Source organism: Microcebus murinus, chromosome 14 (genome assembly GCF_040939455.1).
Source record: "Microcebus murinus isolate Inina chromosome 14, M.murinus_Inina_mat1.0, whole genome shotgun sequence".
Lineage (NCBI taxonomy): Eukaryota > Metazoa > Chordata > Mammalia > Primates > Cheirogaleidae > Microcebus > Microcebus murinus.
In genome coordinates, this window is record NC_134117.1 from 46349909 (window position 1) to 46365137 (window position 15229).

Sequence of the window (15229 nt, forward strand, 5' to 3'; positions counted from 1 at the left end):
TCAAGATTGATTAGCAATGTCTGCCATGAGCACAGGAGGGTAACACCCTGCTCATTTGCCAGCCCTGGCTAGGAGCTGTGGCCCATGGCTCAGATTCTCTCTGCCCCTCTGAAATAGTGCAGAAAAGTACAAATATTCTTCTTTCAGGGTACCATAATTCTAATATCCTGATGTTAAACAGGAATATCCTGATGTTAAACAGGATTCTCATTGGTAACAGGCTATAACCTAGTTCAAGGCCAAACACGGAAAAATTCTTCAGTTGTTTTTGTTTTTTCACTTTTTCACTTTGGTTCATGGCTTCATAGTTTCCTTCTGGGCAAACTATTTGGCTAGTAGACATCATAATTTGTGTAACATGGTGGTCTCCTCTTCCCCAGAAATGATGCTAATGGCTTATATTTTCAGAGCACTTAATTTGTAAAATGTTCTTACATCCATTGGAATACTTTATATTCTACTATTTGGCATGCAGCAAGCACAAAAGGAAGTGAAGGCAAACTGGTATGGTATTTCTTAAGTCTCATTTCAAGTTCATTGATGAGTCTAGCACATATGTTTTGTTTCCAAAGTGCTGGCGTTTCACTTCCAGGGTAATGGTATCTGCCTCTTGCTGTGATCCTTCCTCTGGTTTCTGGGCTCCTTAATTTATTTTCCTTTCATTTGTGATTCTTCCTCATGTAATACATGTTCGCCTGTTGTTGAAATATTGCCCTCATATTGTGCAGTGCCCGAGTAGTTCCTCAATGAGTCACTTAGGGATCTCAGGGCCAATTTTGTTCCCAAGACAAAATGCCAAGGCTAAGACGAGTTCCGGTTTTGTGTTAGTGATTTCAGATTCTTAAGCCTTAGAAACCCCCGAGTGCTGCGCAGATACCCAAATGATCAAATGGTGGCCTCTGTACCAGGCAACCTCTCCATCCTTTTCTGAACCAAAGGGCTGTTTTCCTGTCCTCCTAGATAGCTTCTACTTTAGAAGTGTAATCTATTCTCTCCCACTCATCCAGTCTCAAGAGACTTGGAACTATTTTGTAATAAAAGATGTGTAAGGTTGACCCTCCCTGCCCACGCTGCTCTCTGCTCAAATGGGTTGAATCAGTGTTTCCTCTTTCCCTCATTCAGCAATGGGCCAGCTGGTTTTGTCTGATAGACTGAGAACCAATTAAAGGATCTTGTTTCTAACCAGGAAAAAGATAGAGGTAAGCAATGATTTAATTAATGAAATCAAAGGAGACTTTTGTGAAGCTAATAAATTCAGACCCTAAAACCTCTTCCTTTCATAACAAGATTTTGGGATGTTTCCATAGGAAAGTGATCTGTTTCCACTGTGAAACTTTAAATTACATAATAGAAAAACTATGTTTTCCCTCTATTGATTGTATGGCAACCTAGGTAGGTCAAAATTCTTTAGGTGAGGAAATTTTTAAAATATATATTGTTTATATGGCTTTGAAGTGCAACAAAATGCTATTTAGTCTGCATGAGCTAAATACTCTCTTGTACAATTGTCTTCACTGAGTTAGGGTTTGTATTACATCCTCAGTTTACATTAAAAGTTACTACAGGAAACAACCATATGAGATCTAGTTTTACATTTAACGTGGGGATATGATTTGAATATATTTTCCACCACAACTAAGTGTCCTTCTACGGTGCCCCACCTGAGACATTTCTTAAAGATCTAAGTTCCATGAGAAGTGCTATTCCTCCTGAAGGACTGATATATTTTCTCCTCAAAGACAATGACAAATAATAACTAATCGAGCATCTCTTTTATGCTGTTGTTTTGCCTGTTTGGAAACTCAAAAAAAGATGTGTGGTTCAACTGCAGTACCAAACTCTGAATATGTACAGTCAGAGTTAGAAATGGCTCAAGTGATACAGACACATAATATCTCACTCATGAGAAGACTGGAGGGGGGTGATTCCTACACTGGTGCAGCTGCTCATAGATGTTATCTGAGACACAGGCGTGATTTTTCCTTCTATAGTTACGCTCTACTGGTTTTGGTCGTTGTCTTCTCAATCTAATGCTTGGTGCCTCATGTCACGTGACTGCTGCCACAGAAGCAGGCTGTATATCCACATTGAAAGCAGGAAGAAAGAGAAGGGGTGGGTCAGTCTGTCTCTTCTCCCTGTTCATCTTAACAGGAAACAAGAGCTGCTTATATCTCATTGGCCATTTCTGGATCATGTGACTACCTAACAGACTCAGAGTTATGTTAGCCAAAAGGAAGTAGAGAGTAGGTAGACAATTCTCACAGCTATAACAACGTATTTTCCCTGGTTCTGTTTTTATAAGTATTCTTATAGGCAACCTTAAATCTAAGGGATTGAAAAAATTTAAGATATGGCCCTGCTTTTTTCTACAAGCTTAGCCTATAGTTGGAAGGCAATTCATAAATGGAAAATCAATGAGACAATAAAAATAATTCAAGTCAATAACACATGAGGTACATAGGCAATTCATGATGAAATGCCAAGCAAATAATCAAGCTAGTGAATGTTGAAGGGTCCCACTATGATTTGAGATGAACAGGATGAACAAAGTTTGATACAAATCTTACAAAGGAATGCAAGAGATAGCTGAATCTCTTCTTCCATCATTAAGCTCAGTGCTACATGTGTTCTGATGTAATTTTTATTGTCTGAAAACATACTTGCCATCTCCTTCAATTGAGAATCAATTTTGGACTTTAGAGATTTGTTGAGGATCTAGGGAGCATCAACTACCTGAAAATCTGAAGTCTTGTAATAAGGTAAAATAGCATGAAAAGAAGTAGGTAGCTAATGTAATGAACTAACAAATAAGTGTATCTATAAGGTACAGGAATTGGAAGACTTTAGCAAAGGAAGGAGAGGAGATTTGAATTCTGAGGACGTGAGATGCAGTTCCAGTTAATATTTACTAGCTATGTAATCTTGGGCAAACTGCTTAACTTCTCAAGTCTTGGATTTTCTCACCTGTAAAATACAGATGATAATTTCCTCCACATTGACTTGTGGAGATAAGCTAATATCCTGGAAAGCGCTATGTAAAAGTGGTATTCATTTCAGCGATAGTCTTCTTTATATAGATTTGATTCTTATCACTGTACCAAAATGCACATCTGATAACTAGGTTTGCTGCTGACTTCATACTTAGTGTTGGGGATCCAAGCTGACAAGTTCACTTAGGCCAGCCAGGGTTCGTAAGCAGGCAAAGGCTTCTAAAATAGCAGGCAAAGATCAGGTGCTCTGGGTCTCCCAGGGGTCAGCTAACTTCCTCTAGGGCAAGTCAGCTTAGGGAAAATTTTCAGATGTAAGGATCAGTGGGGTTTATTCCAAGTATGCACATAATACCAGCTCAAGTAGAATTTATGCCCGTGTTAAAGGTGAGTTTATAATGGTGCAAGATCTTACCTTTCTATTTTGAGAAAACCTGACATCACATCTGTAAAAATGGAATGAACTGCTAGAGAAAGACTTTGGGGTAAGGACAGGATGGTGGTGTTCAACAGTAGTTCAATCTCTATTTGCTAGATTTGTTCATGGAAAACTTTAAAATAATTTTGGAAAGAGCAGAGTGATAGGCACCCTGCAGCTCTCCCACCACTAGTTTCCTGAAATAACTAACAGAAATGAGAAAATAGCCCATTCATTTATTTTAAAGAAACCACCACATGGAGCACTGAGTACCAGACAGGATGCAGGGATTTTCTTCTAATCCTAGTGCTATAAACTTGTGATAAGGGGAAGAAAAATACACACGTGAATTTAAAATTGACTGAGTGGGTCCTATCCATCAATTTGGGGGAAATTCAATGAAGTAGATACTGGGTTTCCAAAATTGTCATAATGAATGTTACATGGAAACTCACAGGTGCTCATTTCCTTGGACCCACCCTACTGGACCAAGAAGAAACATTAATCTTGACGATAGTGAGAGGCTGTATCTGAGTATATGCCTAGCATGCTTGACTGGCTGTTATAGTCTTGGGCTTAGCGTCCAAAGGAGAAATTCCAGACGTGGTGCTCATTCTCATTATTGTGTGTTGACCTGATATTTAGCTGGAATAAAAGACTTTAAACGAATAGTCCAGATGGAACACTGATAGTGACAACATAGTAGAATAATCATTTCAATAAATCTTAAGAGTATTTAAGCCACTGGTTTCCTGGACATCCTAAAATTTCTAATTCTGTTGCTGGGAAAAGAAGTAAAATTTTATGTTTATTGCATTGCTCTGTGACACTATTCATGAATTAGTAATTCTCTAGGCACCTTGGGGTAATGAGATTAACATATTTTTAAGCACTTACTAAAAGCCTATGTAAAACTTACATCTTGCATATGATAGCTGTTTAACCCTCATAGCCGGTCCGAGCATACATGTTGTATCATTTTTTCATAGATAAAGTGAAACCTGGGCAGGTTACCCGATTGACTCAAAATCACAAACAGGTAGAGCTGGGGTTCTAAGTAGAGTCTGCCAATTATTTACCCCCGTATCCTCACTGATCTTGAATATCATTCTTTTTACACTTTAGCATGTTGTTTCTAGGTAGATAATTAAAAATGCTTAAATGGGTATGTTGTATATATAAATGTATATACTGCCTTCCTTTAACTGTATTGTCCAAGAAATGGGGTTAAGAGGAATTCCGGCCAATTGGATTTTCTGATTAACTGAGGGTTAATGTTTTCTTTGAAAACCTTGTTGAAACTATTTGTGAAAGGAATCTATTCTCCACATTGACTTAGCAGAATATGACTGCTCAAACCAACTTTTTCTCTGATCATGTCATAGTCTGGACCAAATCTCTGCTCAAATGTCACCTAATCAGAAAAACTCCCTATGACCATCCTTGATAAAATAGGACCATCACCACCCCCCTCCCCTGCAACTCTTCCCTCACTCTATTGCCCTTATACTACTTTACTTTGTTCTTTGCAACACTTACCATTACTTGTTATATTGCATATTTATTTTCCATCTATGCCCCCCCCCACACTTAGAATGTATGCTCCATAAGAGAAGAGTTTTTACTCTATCCAGACTGGTTTCTCTGGGGCCTAGAACAGTGCCTGGAATATAGTAGGCACTCGAACAATGTTTATGAAATGAGTGAATGAATCCAGTTAAACATCAGTTTGTATTATTTAGTGCTGTTGCCACACAGATAGTTTGGGCTGAATCCAAGTGCGTGACACCCCTGTCACTCATTACTTGGCACCTGGGGGTGGGATTATTTATCATAAAACTTTTGCCATGTTATCTTATTCCTCCTCATAAAAATAGACACAGGGCAGTAATTTCAGTAAATTAAGTCTTCTGGTCAGTTGGAATCAGTTCACTTGGCTGTCAAGTTTGTCCTATAATTTGAAGAAAAGGATTGGTTTCTTGTGTGCTCTGTTTTTTTCCATCATGTCATCTTTCACCCTGAGCATGTACCATGTAAATATAGTCATTCTTTAATGAAGGACATAAACTTTGAAAACTGCTCAATTCTAGAGAAAGCAATTTCCAATTTTCTTAATATTCTCCATAAGAGATTCTTGAAAGGAGGGTATCCTTAGGGAAGGGTACTACCAATTGCAGTTTATTTTTTTCTCATTCTTTCTGACATGCTGTTGCCAATCACCACCTTATTGTGTGACTCTGCTTAAGTAGGACTTTTTCTCTTGCTTACAAAAAGTAATCCGCATGCTGTTTTGTAGAAGATAGGGTGAAGACGACTGGGTGGTAGGGGATGGAAAAAAGTCTGTTCTGAATAGTACTAGAAGTAGCTGGCAGCTTAACCTGGGACTTTCAATGATGAATTAAATGAATGAAGTTGTCATAGCAAAGATGCATGTGTCTTTTTGAGTGTAAAAGAAGACCCAACTGCTATGCAAAACCCTATTCTATCACTGTCTTCAGGTTGCCAGTTCAATGTATTTGAAAGCATTGATGAGCCTTCAGAGAGGGTCTGAAAACCTTCATGCAAACCTTACTATGAGGTTAAAATGAGGATAATAACAGTAACTTATTCTCAAGGACACATGTAAAGTGCTTAATATGTATTTGGTAATCTTCCTGCTGGGCCCATCTGAGGGCATGTGTCATTGCAGGTCCTTCACCTGAAATGCCCTTGACCACATAGCCTGCTGTCTGGCTTCCTTGAGACCTCTGCTCAACTCACCTTCTCAGCAACACTTGGTCAGAATATCTTCCTAAAACAGCACCTCTCTGTTGCTCTCTATTGTCTACCCATCTTTATTCTTCCTCATAACACTTATCATCCCTGAGCTTGTATTACAAATCCAGCCCTTTCTTATCTGTGCTGCACCCACCCATCCCAACTCCAAGTGTAAGCACATGAGGCTATGGATGTTGTTTTGTCCACTGTGGAGCTCCAAGGCCTTGGATAGTGCCTAGCACATACATGATGCTCAATAAATATTTGTGGAACGCATGAGTAGATACTTGATCTAAATTGTGTCTATCAGAATTTCCTTCTCATTGATTTGAAATGGGCCCAAAGAGACTAAGTCAGAAGCAGGTGTCATAACTTAAAGTCTATAGTTTCAAAAGCTGAGGATCCAATGAAAGCAATTCTAGGTCAACCTGTAAACAAAGGAGTAAAGTCACAGAGAAAGAGAGAGAGAGAGAGAGAGAGAGAGAGAGAGATTCGAGTTGCTTCCATTTTCAGTACTCTAATTCTTCTGATTTCCTTTGCTTAAGAAGCTTGAGTGGGTTTCTGTTTCTTGTGACCAAAGAATCTCTGACTAATACAGGGGCAAAGTGAGTTGATCCTTCATAAGAGCTTTGGGATCCTAGAGGGCAGAGGAGAGGCTGGGGTGCATTATCAAATTTCCATCTCCAGGGTCTGGCACAATTATTTTTAGTACATATTGGATGAACAATGAATAAATAAAAAGTTTGGAACTTGGAATGTAATTATAATAACATTGATGCAATGATCCTTAGTTTACTCTCCTAAAGTTGTGCTCCTTTTTTCTACTTCTTTTATAGGTTTTCCCTAGTATCCAGCTACTCTTAGGTCATCACCGAATTTTCTCCTCAGCATCCTTGCATGGGACACATAAAAAGGTTCTTCAATAACAAAATCCTCTCCATGCCAGGCACATACCAAATGCTGATGAAGAGAAAATGAAGTGAAGTTTCAGGGTGTTCTACATCAAAATGGGAATATCCATTGCTCTAAAGGGACTGGTTCTATCATCTTTAATAGTGTATTGGGTTTATGAATTTATAGCTTCTAAGAGATGACTTTAAATTTTTTTGTGATTGTTCATTTTTTGAATGGTGGAACCAGCAGTCTGGTTTTAGTACCAACCAGTGAAGTGAAAATTCTGCCCTTCAGTATCAGAAAGCAGTCATTTTATAGAAGAAAATTAGGGCTTGCAGTGAAATATTTAATTGCAACAGTGACAGACACTGTCCTTTTAGGTGATCTAATCCATGTTTGAATCCATGATTCTACCTCTTCATCTCATCTCCCCTAACCACAATCCCTTCCAAGACAGAATTTCATTTTTGGCTGTTGGGTTCATCAAGTGTCCTTTGATGTGACCTGCCCCACTTCCCTTGAAGACTCCTTCTGCTGATAAGCCCCTCTGTTTTATTTATCATCCTATTGGTTTAATGATAACTGTTCCACCAAAGATAGAATCTCTTTATCTTTGCCTTAATGCCTTTGCAATTCTTGTATGAGCTGACATTTGATAAAATAACTATTCACAATGATTGTGAAATTAGTTGCCCATACTTTGGGCATTATTCCTTAATTCATCTCCTCTCCTCTCACCATCAACCCTTTTTCTGGGTTCACTGCAATTACTGACTGAGAAATCCTCATCTGAATAGGAGAAAAAGGAGAAATTTGATATTACCCTAGAGTCTTTTATACCCTAACGAATCATAGTCACAATTTAGAATTCTACTGTATATTAGATTGATTTTTAGGGATAGTTACCTTCACTAGCTGAAAACTAGGACAAGATCACACTAATTCAACCATTTGAATATTGAATCCATTGTTTCCACTTGTCACCACTGTCAAGAACTGTCTGACCCAAGTTTGGACTTAATTTGGTTGCAAAAATGTCCAGACTTACAGCGTGAGGGGAAAGGGGGTCCAACTCTCCAGGCAAAAGGAACAAAAGCGCAAAGTAGTACTAGAAAAAGTGTGCAGGCTATGATATTGCTGTGTGCTGTGTGTAGACTATGACATACAGCCACAGGAAAGCCTAGATTTGCTATCTCAAATCCAACATTGTGACTCCCCCCTCCCTGGCCCAAGTTACCCCCGCTCACTGCCCAAGGCTCCTGGGCATAGATATAAGTCTACTTCTTCTGGTACTTTCCCGGTAGAAAAAGCCCAGAGTAGAACATTTTCTGCCTTCTTAGCTCAACAAACATGCAACATGAAGATTCTGTTCAGTTCTAGATCAGTGTTCTTGTGTTTAGAACTATCTTTCCAGTACGAATATGGATGCGGATTGGACCTTCAGCACCCAATCTGTGTTCCATGCAGGCAGCTTGTTATCCCTGGCAACAGACCTTTCCCTGTTGAATTCTGGGTGGTCTGGGATCTGTAGAATGTGTTTAGGGGAGAGCCCCAAGATGAAATAAGAGTCCTCATTTGAGGAATTGGCTGGTGTGAGGTCTCATGGGAGGCTGAAGTGGTGATTCCAAACTGCCATTGTTTCGTGATCTATATGGCATCTACAGCATTATCAGAACAACATCCCATGGATATCTCACCTCACCAGGCCGGTCAATACCTCTGCGGAGTTTAAAAACTCGGAGCTGAGGAGAAGGGGCCCAACCTCTCTCAAGCAACAGAAGCTGTGCAAGGAGAGATTTGGACAGTATCAGGGCTTATCCTCCCACCACAAATGAAAAGCTGGTTCTTTGTGAGAAAAAGTGACACTGACGCACAGAGAAAGCAGAGACAAGGTCCCAGGTTCCCCTTGTTCCTGAGGTCCAGAGGTACTTCTCAACTACATCTTTGATTACACAAAGTACTCCTAGAAACCTTCTAATAAGCTCCCCCTTCCTGGACTGAGCTAGTTCTAGTTGGGATTTTCTCATTTGTACTCAAGAGCCTTAATGACATACATATTTTGGGGAGTGCAAAAGCAAATGTCAGTCAGGACCTCCAAAATTGTATCTGGGACAAAGGAGCGGTTTGCGATCACTCTAATCATAATTTTATCCCAATCTGCCTACTACTGATACAATGAAGAGAGCTATAGGCAAGAATCACTGTTTCTCTGGTTCTGTGTTAAAGGTGGGGATTCCCCTTGGATTCTTTAGAATATGTGCCTCCTAATTTAATAAATGTAAGCCCCAGTGATGGTTGATAGTGTTAAAACATTTCAGTCTTCCCTCTCCACATTTCCGGAACATTCCATTGGCCAGAATATCGTCAGCTCTTGGCATATCCCTTTCTATTCCTTGTAACTTTTCAACTTGCCCTGCAGGGCACCTAATGCAGAGTCTGTTCTCACGGTCCTGCAGGTCCTTTGTTGAGTGAATAAACAACCCTGCAGGCGTGTGAGCTGATTAATCCTTCTCTTCCACTAGGTGGTGCTGGTTGGCATGTCATCTGCCTTGGACTGTTTTAAAGGCCTCAATCTGTCACCATTTGGTTGGCAGGAGGGCTTGATGAGAGGCAGCAGGTCTATTTGTCCAAGCCAGGAATTTGTGAGTATCCTTTTGGGCCTTTTCCTCTGACTCAATGTATGGGCCTGAACAAGCCCCTTCTTAATTTCCTTGTTTTTAAAAAGGGCTGACGGCCCTTTAACCAGCTGTGTCAGAGGATGTGAGATCTCTCTCTCTCTCTCCACTTCAGAGAGGCCCATTTTCCTGGACTTTGGAGTTTAGGGGCACTGCTATATAAGACTCCTATTTGGCTGAGAGAGGAAACACATAGTTTTAGGCGACCGGTACAGGGCATCCCACTGTTGCCCTGGACCCTGACCATTAGCATTTGGTCCCAGGGCTATGGGTGACCCAGGGGCTTTCCATTTTTTCCCCATGAATCTGCATTTTAGATATGACTTTTACTTTCAAAATGTAAGAAATATTCTCCTTGGAACCTTTACTACAGACTTACAGAAGGACTTTGAAAGGAACTCATGTTTGGGCAGGAAAATATCCAATACGGTAGTATTCCATTTATCAGGCCTCATCAGAAAAAGAGGTGTTGCATATAAGCAAATTTTCTAGATAATCAAATCATTCCCTTTTCATGCCAAATCTTTACAAATTTTTTGCAGGGTTGGAGTGGATAAAAATAGTACTGAAAAAATATTGTACAAGCTGTGCTTTCTTAAACATAATACGCTATATTTAATTTAGCTTATTTAATAACTCATAATCATATATTTATATATATATTTGTTCTAAAAACTGTTCTGGTAATCTGGTATTCTTGCTCTGACAAATTTCTAGATGCTTTACTATCCTTCTTTCTTTCTAAGCACACTCTACTCTTTTCTATTTTTCAAGTTTGCAATCAATGACTTATCTTATGCTGGATACTAGATTGGCAGGCTTCCCAGTGTGGGTTAACAGAGGTACCCAGCTCCTCCATGAATTTTTGCATACTGATCTTTGAAGAGAGGACGCTGCTCCCTTCATGCCTCCCATGTGATCCTCTGCTATCTGAAAATCCCAAACCCCAGGGGCAGTCCCCTGGCCAATGGTCCAACAGGAGACCCCAATCTGGGAACATTCACTCTCTGAGCACCTCCTTCCTGTCCATTTTTCATAAGGGAGAATAGTTTATAAAGATGCAAAGAATGTAACATTAATATAATAAAATAGAGAGCAGGAAGGGAAATCTACAGAAGTCAGAGCCACGGGGGTAAATGAGAGGCCAGAAAAGAGAAATAGCAGACAGAACTCCTTTATTCAAAAGAACGGAAACCTAATTCAAACTGGCTTAAGCTCAAAAATTCACCCAACAGAAAAGGCCTGCAAAACTTCAGGCGAGGTGGATACAAGGGCTCAGACAGCCTTCAGGACCTGATTGCTCCCACCTCTGCCCTGATTTCCTCTGCCTTAGTTCTACTCACAGACCTGCCTTCCCAAGGACATAAATGTTACACAAAATAATCAAATATAGGTCAATGGCTAGCCCCATGTTGCTCCGATGGTTTATGATAGTCTAGGGACTGAATGTTTCTGTCCCCCCCCAAATTCATTTGTTGAAACCTAATCCCCAGTACCTACTCCCCAGTGTGATGGTATTTGGAGAGGGAAAGTTTGGGGGGGGATTTGGTTATGAGGACTCAAGAATGGGATGAGCGTAATTAGAAAAGAGACCCCAGGGAGCTCTGTTACACATTCTACTACATGAGGACACAGCAAGAAGATGGCCAAATCAACCCTGGCCATCAGTGGGATCACAGATGTCACAGCCAGATCGCCCTCACATCCAATTTACCCAAAAGAGCATAAGACATTCTATTATAAAGACATCTGCACCCGGATGTTTATGGCAGCACAATTTACTATTGCCCGGTCATGGAAACAACCCAAGTGCCCATCAACTCATGAGTGGATAATTAAAATATGGCATATGCTCACAATGGAATGTTACTCAATTCTAAGAAATGACAGTGAGCTAGCACCATTTATGCTATCCTGGATTAAGCTTAAGCCCGTTATCCAAAGTGAGGTGACACAAGATATGTAAAATGGGTTCCACATCTACTCGCCATCAAATTGGTACTGACTGATTAAAACTATGGTGTTCAAATGGTGATAATGTTCACCAGGGATTCAGGGGTAGGGGGAGGGAGACCCACATCTTAGGGATGTGGCAAGCAGCGGGGGGGGGGGGGGAGGGCATACCTCTAACCCTTTTTAGGGAAAGGGAAAGATATACAATGTAACCAAAATGTCAAAAAAAAAAAAAAAACCAAACACCTTTTATTGGGTGGTAGGCAGGCAGGAAGGGGGAGGAGGAGAATGGTGTATATTTACATAATGGGTGTGGTGCACACCACCTGGGGATTGGACACGCTTGAAGCTCTGGCACGTGGAAGGGAGGGGTGGCAGAGGCAATATATGTAACCCTAACAATATTTGTACCACCATAATATGATGAAATAAAAGGAAAAAAAAAAAAAGGATGGCTGTTTGTGAACCAGGAAGAGAACTAGGAAGAGATGCTGAATCTGATGATGCCTTGATTTTGGACTTCCAGCCTCCAGACTGTGGGAAATACATGTTTTTAAGCCACTCAGACTATTGTATTTTTGTGATAGCAACCTGAATGAACTAAGACACCACACTATCACAAAAAAGGACTACCCATGTTGTAAATCCAGATCATCCATCCCACCTAGTTCCTCTATTGTTCGATTGGAAGCTTTGAAAGTTTCTCTATAATCCCATGGATTCCTTCCTTCTTTCCTCCCTTCCTTCCTTCCTTCCTTCCTTCCTTCCTTCCTTCCTTCCTTCCTTCCTTCCTTTCTTCCTTCTCTCCTTCCTTCTCAAAAGCAGACTGAGATCTTACTGTGGACCAATCCCTCAGGATATAACCACGAGGACACAGGAGTTGGTGCCTGACTTTGTAGAACTCACAGAGGGTGACATAGAGGGTGACAGTTATAATACAAATTGGTCAGTACTAGTGCAGGAGTAGACATAGGCCAGCATGCACACAAGGGTAATGGCCCTTAATTCAAACTGGAAAGGTCAGGGGAGGCTTCCCAGTTACATTAATCTAAGCTGACTTCTTAAAGACGAGGAGGAGTTGGGCAAAGAAATGTCCAAAGTGAGGAGCGAGAAGGAAGGGCATCCCAGGCAGAGGGAACTGTGGGGACATGGCAGATTCAGAGAGGTGTAAACCCTTCAATTTGGCCACAGTGGTGTGAGTGCAGCAGGAGAGGGAAGAGATGAGGTTTCCACGGATTTGATAAACCCACGTGTGTGCTACCAGCTCAAATGAATGACTTGTTTCCTCATTTTCAGTGTTCTCTCCAGTCTATTAATTTTATCAGTGAGAAAGCTTCATTTTATTAACAATAATTGTCGATACAGGAAGTAAGCCAGTAGGTAGTGCACAGCAGGTGGAAACAATGTTTGACATTTCATGTCTCTCTGGTTTTCCAGGTTGTGCCATCTTCTCCTCTTTTGTTGCCTGGCCACCTTCTTTCTTTGTCAGAACTTAAAACCAACTTCCCCACTCTTGCAAGCAACCTTCCTCCTTAATCCCCACAGGCTGACTGAGGGGCTCCTCCTCCATGTTCCCATAGCAGCTGGGGCAAACCTGCTTTACGGCATTTCTGTATCAGGCTGAGATTCTGTCTGCAAGTGTGGTTGGCAACCTCTAGAATGAGCCCAGTGATCTCAGCATCCCAGTATTCGTGTCTTTGTATAATCCCTTCCCTTAGAGCATCAGCTGGACCTAATGACTTGAGAAATGATGGGATGACACTTTGGGTATGTGGTTATAAAAAGGCTGTCGTTTCTGTCTTGGGCACTCTCTGCTCCTCCCTCTCTCTTGGATTACCGCCTGCCATGTCATGAGGACACTCAAGTGGGCTCTGAAGAAGCCCGATGGCAAGAAGCCTGTGAGTGAGCTTGGAAGCAGATTCCCCAGTTCCAGAGGAGTCTTGGGATGACTGCAGCCTTGGCTGACAGCTTGACTGCAACCACCTTAGAGTCCCAGCGCCAGCAGCACCCAGCTAAGCTGTTCCCAGATTTCTGGTCCACTGAAATTATGGGATATTCAATATTTGTTGTCTGAAGCACTAATGTTTAGGGTAATGTTATGCAGCAACAGATAACTAACACAGCAATTCTGTGTCTCCAACCAGACTCTGAGTCCCTCCAGAGCAGAACTGTGTCTTATTCATCCTGGATGTCCCAGGATCTGGCATGGTGACTGCCACAAAGTAGGTGCTCTATCACTCTAATGAAAAGAATGGAGCCAAACTTGCATTTGTCCTTTTAAACCCTGTCCTCCACACAGTGTCTTGTGCCAGCCACAAGCAGAGAGAATTGGTTGGGTTCATTCCCATAACTGTAAGGCGCTCAAGACACACTCGCCTTCTCCAGGTCCCTACAGAGAGCCTTAGGCAGCAGGGCAAAGACCCCAACAATCTTTCAGACAATAGACAGCAGAGATTCCGAACTTGGGTCCATGAGCTCAGGTTTCAGGGGTGAGTGTGTTGTCTGAGGTTGCATGCAAAATTCTCCATGTTTGTGCATTTTTTTTTTCTGGGGGAAGATTTATAGCTTTGACCAGTGCCCCAAAGAGATCATGATCAAAAGGGTTTAACAGCCACCGCTCCAGAAAGAGACAGAGAAAAAGAAAGAGATGCAACATCTGATGGAAATTTTCCATTGTCTGAGGGGAGCCAAGGCCCGAGGGTGAATCCAGCTGAGGTGGACTTGCAGCTTCTCACTTTCCCCGAAACCGTTCCCCTCTAGGAGCGAGATTCTAGAAAGTGTACTAATGGATGATGCTTTTTCCTTCTTCTTTCTTGTTCCTTTAATGGAAAAAAGGAGCCTACTGCATGTTGATTATAGGAAATTAGCCACAGTCTGTTCCTCCCCCATTCTTCCCCCCTCCCCGGGATGTTGAGCAATATCGTAAGTGGCGGGTGTGGATCTGGGCTGCGTCTGCCTTCCTGGGAAGTAGGTGAGGTGTGGCCCCAGTGCCGCCCTCCTCTGTTCTTCTCCTTAACCCCTCTCCAGCCTCTAAACTCATGTCTCCCCCCTCAGAGCCTAGCCTGTGCCCTGTTCCTCTTTTCATCTTCATCCTCACCGAAAGAATAATTAATAACTGAGGTGTTGGTTGGTTGATACTGGAAGGAAGCCATGGCTGCATTTCAAGGGGAGACTATCTAATAGATTTGGAAAGCTCTGGATCTATAGGAATGAGGCTTTGATGATTGAATGACTGTCAGGGATACTGATATTTCAAGGCACTAGAGACTCCCAAATCACACCACAAAGGTGCTCATTTATTCCAAAGGGGAAAATGGACAGAGCAGCTGGGATCACAACAACGGGTCCTGACCTTCCGACAGTCACTTGGCCTCCCTGGTTATTACTTCTTTCTCTGCCAAGCAAGAGGATTGGGCTAGATTTCCTTCAGTGTTCCTTCTAACCTCAAAATCAGACAGTTGAATGAGAATAAAAAGCCACTGAGAAGTAGGCTTGGACTCAATGTTCAAATAAACTACCAACAAGCGGAACTGTCCAAATACAGA

At 41.5% G+C, this 15229-nt stretch overlaps 1 long non-coding RNA gene across 1 annotated transcript in view; it reads left to right on the plus strand.

Annotated features, from left to right (window-relative positions):
• The first annotated feature begins 1123 nt into the window (after nt 1-1123).
• The window catches only part of LOC142875645 (uncharacterized), a 44548-nt gene continuing 30442 nt past the window's right edge, over nt 1124-15229 (plus strand). The window contains exon 1 of the long non-coding RNA XR_012922965.1: nt 1124-1199. This is a non-coding gene — a long non-coding RNA (uncharacterized LOC142875645). The remainder of the gene's footprint in view (nt 1200-15229) is intronic.